The 7,634-nt window shown below is 46.7% G+C and overlaps 1 pseudogene; it reads left to right on the top strand.

Moving 5' to 3' along the window:
- Nucleotides 1-6,369: 6,369 nt before the first annotated feature.
- On the top strand, nt 6,370-6,960 carry LOC100396378 (large ribosomal subunit protein eL15 pseudogene; annotated as a pseudogene).
- Nucleotides 6,961-7,634: the final 674 nt, after the last annotated feature.

The following is a 7,634-nucleotide window of genomic DNA, read 5'->3' as shown; positions in this document are numbered from 1 at the left end:
GCCCGCCACCACGCCTGGCTAATTTTGTATTTTTAGTAGAGACCAGGTTTCACCATCTTGGCCAGGTTGGTCTTGAACTCCTTGCCTCGTCCTCTCAAAGTGCCAGGATTACAGCCATGAGCCACCGCGCCTGGCAGCAACTACTAAGATTTTATGCAGGCTCCTTGGATACTGCAGGACCCTTGAGCTGATTCTCTAAGTGAGCAGCTGAGTCTGGTGGTGTTGCAGAGGGTCTGCTCGGGCTTCTCTTCCAAATCCTTTCTGGGCGGGGCAGGGCTGGTACAGGCATTGCCAACTCATGGTCTGTAGGGGGGCTGTCCTTACCAACCTTGATTTCTTCTGTATACTGGGTGGCTCAACTTTTATTTTGAGTCTCAAATGTTACTTGTTCTCTCAAATCTGCCAATCTAGTCCTACAGTTGAAGTTCCTGCCAGCAGGGAGAAGTTCCTGCCAGTTCCCATGGGCCTGATGGTCATTGTAAAACGTGTCCTCCCCACTGAGGGAAGGCGGGAAGGACTTCCACAAATCCAGGGCTTGAGCTCAGTGTATGCAGTGAAGTTCTACGTGCCTTGCTCACCTGGAGAGTGGTGGCAGCAGAGTTTTCCAGCCAAACCTCAACTTGCCTTTTGCTGACACTGTGGTTAGATGGAAGGTGGAGCCAGCAGGGCCAGTTTTGATGCCTGACTCACGGCTTCTCTAGCTCCCCGCCACTGGTACAGGGAGGTTGAGGAGGCTGGGTGGGTGAGGGTGTGGGAATCTGTGCATGAATGCCCAATTGGAGGCTCCCCAGTCCTAGCCAGGGAGCTGGGCAGGCTGGGGCCAATGTTTGGGGTTTGTTGAGAACCTAGGGAAGCTGGGCATGGGAGAAGGAGACCTTGAGAGCATCAATGCTCTGAGAATCACAGGGTGAAAGCAGAGAGATTTCTGTTCCACGAAAACTCACATGAAGGTCTGATTTGGACGGGAAGGGACCCCAGATATGCCCTCATTTCAGCAGGAAGGAAACTGGTGAGGGGGTTTTTCCAAGGCCACTCATCAACCCTGAGGCAGGTCTGGGATACCCTGTTAGTTACATTGAGGCATCACTGTTTGTAGCATCTGGGCTCCTTCCCCAGCTGGAACTGTCACATTCAGACCTACCTGAGATAAGTTTATCCTGAAGCTCTGCAGAATCCCATTTCCAAATACCGACATATGCCACGCCCAATTTCCTTGCTCCTCCCTGAAGAGGTAGCAGAGTAAGATCCACCATGGGCTGAAGGTGCTGGAATATCTGGAACACCATGCAGTCAAAAGAAATCCTTGTGTGAGTTTCTGAGGAACTGGAGTTTGGAGACCCTAGGACCTGGCAATTTCCAGGCCTAGATCACAAATTTGGGATGTCCAAAATCCGAAGGAGTCCAGCCCTGCTGTGCTCGGTGCAACTCAGACCACATCTGATGGCCCTTGACCTATTCAAAGCTCCAGTCCTTTTTTTCTTTTTCTTTCTTTTTGAGATGGAGTCTTGCTCTGTCGCCAGGCTAGAGTGCAGTGGTGCGATCTCAGCTCACTGCAACCTCCGACTCCCTGGTTCAAGTGATTCTCCTGCCTCAGCCTCCAGAGTAGCTGGGATTACAGGCACATGCCACTGTGTCCAGCTAATTTTTGTATTTTTAGGAGAGACAGGTTTTCACCATGTTGGCCAGGATGATCTTGATCTCCTGGCCTCGTGATCCACCTGCCTCAGCCTCCCAAAGTGCTGGGATTACAGGCATCAGCCACCACGCCCAGCCCAGAGGTCCAGTTCTTAAGAGGGACAGTGACAATCTGAGACATGTTCAGAGAGGGGTGACAAAGAGGGACACTAAATTATGCCCTCAAGGAATGGTTGAAGCAGCTGAGGAGGCTTAGCCTGGATATGAGAAAGTTCAGAAGCACCAGAAGGCTGTGTTCAGATACTGGAAGGATTGTCATGGGGAAGAGACTGGACTGGCTCTCCATGGCCCCAGTGAGGAAAGACGAGACTAGTGAGTGGAAGCTGTAGGAACCCAGAACCCAGAACCCAGAACCCAGAACCCAGAACCCAGAGCAGTGTCGGAGACTTGACTTGGGGTTGGCACATCTTCGGGTTCTCTTCCCCTGGAGGTGCTTGCAGGGTGCTGCTTGGCCAATGTGGAAGGCTGTTTATGAATCTTCAGGGGTCAGTGAGAGGAGGGAGGCCTGGGAGACTCTCAAGGTCAGTTCGACACGCAATTATATGAATTTATACCCAGACCTCTGTTCCATCCAGCATGTTGAGCATGTGCTCTGTGCGGGACACGGTGCCAGGTATGAAGAAAGGGCAAAAAAAGGGAGCAAGTCACTGTCACAGAGGGAAAAATAGATGCACACACAAGCCAGAGCACGACTGGGGCCTCCACACAGGTGCATGCACTCAGGTCTCACAGAGGGATGACATATGAGTTGGGCCTCAAAGGATGAACAGGATTTTGACAGGCAGCGGCAGGGGAAGGGCACACTAGGCAGAAGGAATGAAACAAAGACTGGGATTAGCCCGGCACATCGTGTCTGGGGAGATGCCTGCCATGGGTGGAGTACAGGGAGGGAATGGGAAGCAGCAGGAGGCAGTGGGTGGGGTGGCCAGCCTGGGAGAGCCTTGGGTGACAGCCTAAGAAGTCTGGCTACAGAAAAGTGGGAGCTGGCGATGCACTGAGGCTGGGGAAGGGTGCAGTCAGCATTATTTAGAAAGATGGCTCCAGTTGAGGCACACCCTGGGGGTGAAGGGATGGGAAACAAGCGTCAGAGGGCCCCGCTAGGAGGCCTGGCATATTGCCGCAGAAGGGGCCAGGCCTGACGGTGGCCCAGGGTAGACAGTGGTGATGGGTGTGGAGGTGAGGTAACATTTTGGAGTTGTCAGGACTTGGTGCCTCAATGGGAAAGGAAGTGTGAAAGATGAGGCCAGAGTGTCTTGCTGGGGTGACTGGGTGGGTGGTGATTTGATTAACCTTTGTCTTTTGCTTTTCAAAAGCAAATGAACCAAAACACCTGTGGCTCAGGCTGGTTCAGAACTGTGTGGAGCACTGAGAAAAGGAAGGAAGGCCCAGCGAGGTGTTGGGAAGCTGGGTAGAAGCTCTGAGGGGCAGCCACAAGAGGCCGGAGGGTTGCTGTGTGAGTGCTCCCCTCTTGGGGCCTCAGTTTCCCCTGAATGAGCAGCAGGGGCAGACACAATATCTGGTTCTCTAGGGAGGAGCCAGACCCTCTCCTCTGCATCCCTCTTTCACAACTATGTCTCTCACTCCATCTCAACCTCTCTACCAACCTCTGCACCACTCCTCTCAAGGTAAGCTGGTAGGTTGATGATATGGCAAGTTGTCAGTGCCCGCTGCACCAGCCTTACCCATCCCCCTAGCTAGACTTGCTAGGAGTTTGGGTGACCACCAACCAGTATCTTTGGTCCACAGGGCTCAGACCTACCAGACCACCAGATGTGAAGTATGGAGTCTTTCTCGTTCTAATCCCAAACAAGGGTTTCTTCTGGGTTATGTCTGAGTATTTGGAGCTCGTCTCTGTCCCCAGGTGGTCTGTGTACTGACTGGCAACTGTCACAGGCGGAGTGTAGGATAGAGGAATGCCTGGTGCTGCCGTGAGCCATGCTTCAGTTTAGTTAAACACGTGTCTCTCATCACACTGTGCCACTGCTTTCCCTTCTGTTGCCGTCACTGATAGACCCCGAGACACTCCTCTCACTTCCCTGAAAATTTTCGCTCCAATCTACCATCACTTTCTCAATGTCAGTTCCGTTATAATTCTTGGTGGTTTCAGTAACTATGAGTACGATCCGTCCGACATCCTGGCCTCTTGGTTTCTTGATCTCTTCTCCAGAGATTTTCGTCCTCTATCCCACTTTAGCCATTTACTTTCATGGTCGGTCAATTCCCTCATGTTCTCGATTCCCAGCAGCACACTGTTTGACCACTACTCTCCAAAGGACACCTCACTGCCTCAAGCACCCAGACCCCAATCCTCCTTTGGGCCCTGCAGTCTGTTCACTCCATCATCTTAATTTTAATTATCTCTCAACCACCCCCCTTGTGTTTTCTCCTTCCTTACCCAGGTTAAAGTTCATGGCCCATCTATAGCCACTTCCTTGCCCACATCCTTAACTCCCTTCCTCCTCTCTTGCCTCACTGACCTGCCTGGAAACCCCCCTGGTCAAGTCCTCTTCACTTGCTCTGCACCTGTACCTGTGTGGTAGCAACATATAGGTGGAGTAAGCACATGACTGTGCTGACCCGTCTTCCTTTACATTCACGACCACCAACCTTAAGCGGGTTCTCAGTGCTGCCCAGCATTCTAATTTGTATTTCACTAGTTCTTTAATTTTCCTGCACTTCTCAACTATTTGGTGCCTTTCCCCCTCTTCCAGCATCTAACATGTCCTCCTCTATCCTCACTCTCAGATCTCACTGAGAACATGGACGTATCACAAAGAGAACTCCAATGATCTCCCACCACCATGTCTACCCGCACCTACCTTGGTAACTGTAGTTGAGCTGTCCACAGCCCAGCCAGGACCAGTCCTTCCACTTGCGCATCAGGTGCTATGCCTATTCACCTACCCAAGGACATCACACCAGCAATGTTTTCCTCTCTCTCAGGACATTGATTTCTCCTTCTCTGTCGTATTATTCCCATCAGCATATACGACATGATTTTATTTTTACAAAAAAACTGTTTATGCCACATTCACCCCTTAAAGCACCTCGTTTATCTCTTCTTCTTCTTCACAAAAACCTTCTTAGAAAACTGTCAGTCCTCACTCTCTAAAATTCCTTTTCTTCCTCTTCCTCTTGAACCCACTCCAGTCAAGTTTCTGCCCACCATTTAACCAAAATTGCTTTGGTCAAGTCACCAATGACTTCCATGTCACTAAATTTGATGATCAGAGGGTTCCAGCAAATCATAAGCATCTTTCCTATAGACAACAGCTAGAAACTCTGAGCAAAATATAAGAAGTAACAACTATGTGCAGACACTGGAGAACGATCAGAAGACAGAAGAAACTGATGGGAAGCTGGCACTCAGATAAATAAAGTTTCATTGTGTAAGTTTTCCATTGCAGCTTTTTATCAGAGGGCAGACTGCAATTGGCTTCATGCAGAGTGTCTTAAAGTTCAAGTAGAAACTTGTAGTCTCATTGGCTTAGAGAACCAGAGGAGAGAGGTTGGGGCAGCTGGAAAGTGGAGGAGGGACATACTGCAAAGGAGAGTGCCCCAAATTCTGAATATAAACTTTGCCTGAATCTCTAACTCTTTAACTACACAAACATAGGGGAGAATCCAAAAAGCCCAGCTGAACTAACAGAACTGAACAGCAATTTCTGCTGATGCTCACCATGAAGGAAATGGTATTTCAAGTTTGAGTTCAGCCAGTTAATTGCCTCGTAAAACAAAACATCAACACCCTTCAGAGAAGTGAAGAACAGAATCCAGAAGTGATACAATGTATCATTCATGAAGTCCAGGATGCAATCAAAAATTACTAACATAGTAAGAAACAAGAACACCTGACTCATAATTGAGAGAAAAGATAATACATGAGGACTGATCATAAAATGATTTTGGTGCTGGAATTAACAGACAAATATTTTAAGCAGAAATTATACTTTTGCTCAAAGATATAAAGGAAAATATTCTTGTAATAAATAAATAAGAAATGTTATCAAATAAATTGAGACTGTCAAATAAAACCTAATAGAAATTATAAAACTGAAAAATATAATAAAGAAGTAAAATTAAAAATTTACTGAATGGGCTCAACAGCACATTTACAATGACAGAACAATGAGTCAGTGAACCTGAACACGGATCAACAGACATGAACTAATCTGAAGAACAGAGAACAAAAATAAACAGGTGCTCACTGATCAGTGGGACGATATCAAAAGGTCTAACACATGCAATTGGAAGCTCAGAATGAGAGAAGAAAAACAAATGAGATATAAAAGTAATTGAAGACATAGTGGCCTACATTTCCCCAACATGATGAAAGGTATAATGTATAAATCTAAAAAGCTCAGCAGACCCTAAGCAAGTTGTGTCTAAAAAAAAACCACACGTGGGCACATTCTAGTCATACTGTTATATATCTAAGATGTAAAGAAAATCTTGAAATCAGGAAGAAAAAATAATGATACTATACAGAACATTACTAATGACTACTAATTCTTTTTTTTTAATAGAGGAAGAAAACAATCTTATTTACAATAGCATTGAAATGATAAATTTCTGAGATCAAATTTAACAAAGCAGGTAAAAATCTTTATAGCAATATATTATTAAAGAAATTAGAAAAGAAATAAATTTAAAAATATTTTATGTAGACAGCTCTTTCCTTTACGTCTGGCGGCAGCCATCAGGTGAGTCAAGATGTGTGCATACAAGTACATCCAGGAGCCATGGAGAAAGAAGTGGTCTGATGCCATGGGCTTTCTTCTGAGGGTCTGTTGCTGGCAGTACTGCCAGCTCTCTGCTCTCCACAGGGCTCCCTGCCCCACCCGGCCTGATAAAGCGCACTGACTGGGCTATAAGGCCAAGCAAGCTTACGTTATATATAGGATTTGTATTCACCGTGGTGGCCGAAAACGCCCAGTTCCTAAGGGTACTTCTTACAGCAAGCCTGTCCATCATGGTGTTAACCAGGTAAAGTTTGCTTGAAGCCTTCAGTCTGTTGCAGAGGAGTGAGCTGGACGCCACTGTGGGGCTCTAAGAGTCCTGAATTCTTACTGGGTTGATGAAGATTCCACATATAAATTTTTTGAGGTTATTCTCATTGATCCATTCTATAAAGCTATCAGAAGAAATCCTAACACCCAGTGGATCACACAACCAGTCTACAAGCACAGGGAGATGCGTGGGCTGACACCTGAAGGCTGAAAGAGCTGTGGCCTTGGAAAGGGCCATAAGTTGCACCATATATAAAATATATAACACATATTATATAAATAATATATAATATAGAATATATATTTATAAATAATATTATATATCATATATTATTTATAAATATATATAATATATATATTTTATGTCTATGCATTTAAAGAATAAATAATGTTGAGAATGATCCAAGATGGCTGATTGCTAACATCTTGGGATTGTAGCTCCCAGTGAAAGCGCAGAGAATGAGAGGATGCCACACTTTCAGACGAATTTTTGTCGCTCACAGACCAGAAGATCCCCAGTGGAGGAGCCCCACAGGTCGCCAGCGTGACTCTTGTGACTGGTGCAGCGGTTTTGCCCGTGCCTCAACGCGGCAGCTCTTGGTGTAGAGTAAACAGGATTGGTTCCCCTTCAGACCGACGTTTGGAGCTCCGGGAAGGCAGAGTCGACTATTACGGACTCAAGAAGGAAGCCAGACCAGAGATTCCCGGGCAGAAAAGCACCATCAGTCTTAATGCCGCTGTTTTGGCCAGTGCAGTGGGTTGCTCAGATTTCGGCCCTGGGAATTAACAAGTTGGACGTTCACGTCTTAATTTGAAAGTTGGCAATTACAAAGACGACAGGTGGATAAACTTACAACAATGGGAAGAAACCAGCGTAAAAAGGCTGAGAATACTCAAAATCAGAATGCCTCTCCCTCTACAGAGGATCAC

The sequence above is a fragment of the Callithrix jacchus genome, chromosome 19, assembly GCF_049354715.1.
Source record: "Callithrix jacchus isolate 240 chromosome 19, calJac240_pri, whole genome shotgun sequence".
Lineage (NCBI taxonomy): Eukaryota > Metazoa > Chordata > Mammalia > Primates > Cebidae > Callithrix > Callithrix jacchus.
The sequence above is the reverse complement of the archived record's forward strand: the minus strand, read 5'-3'. Positions and strand labels throughout refer to the sequence as shown.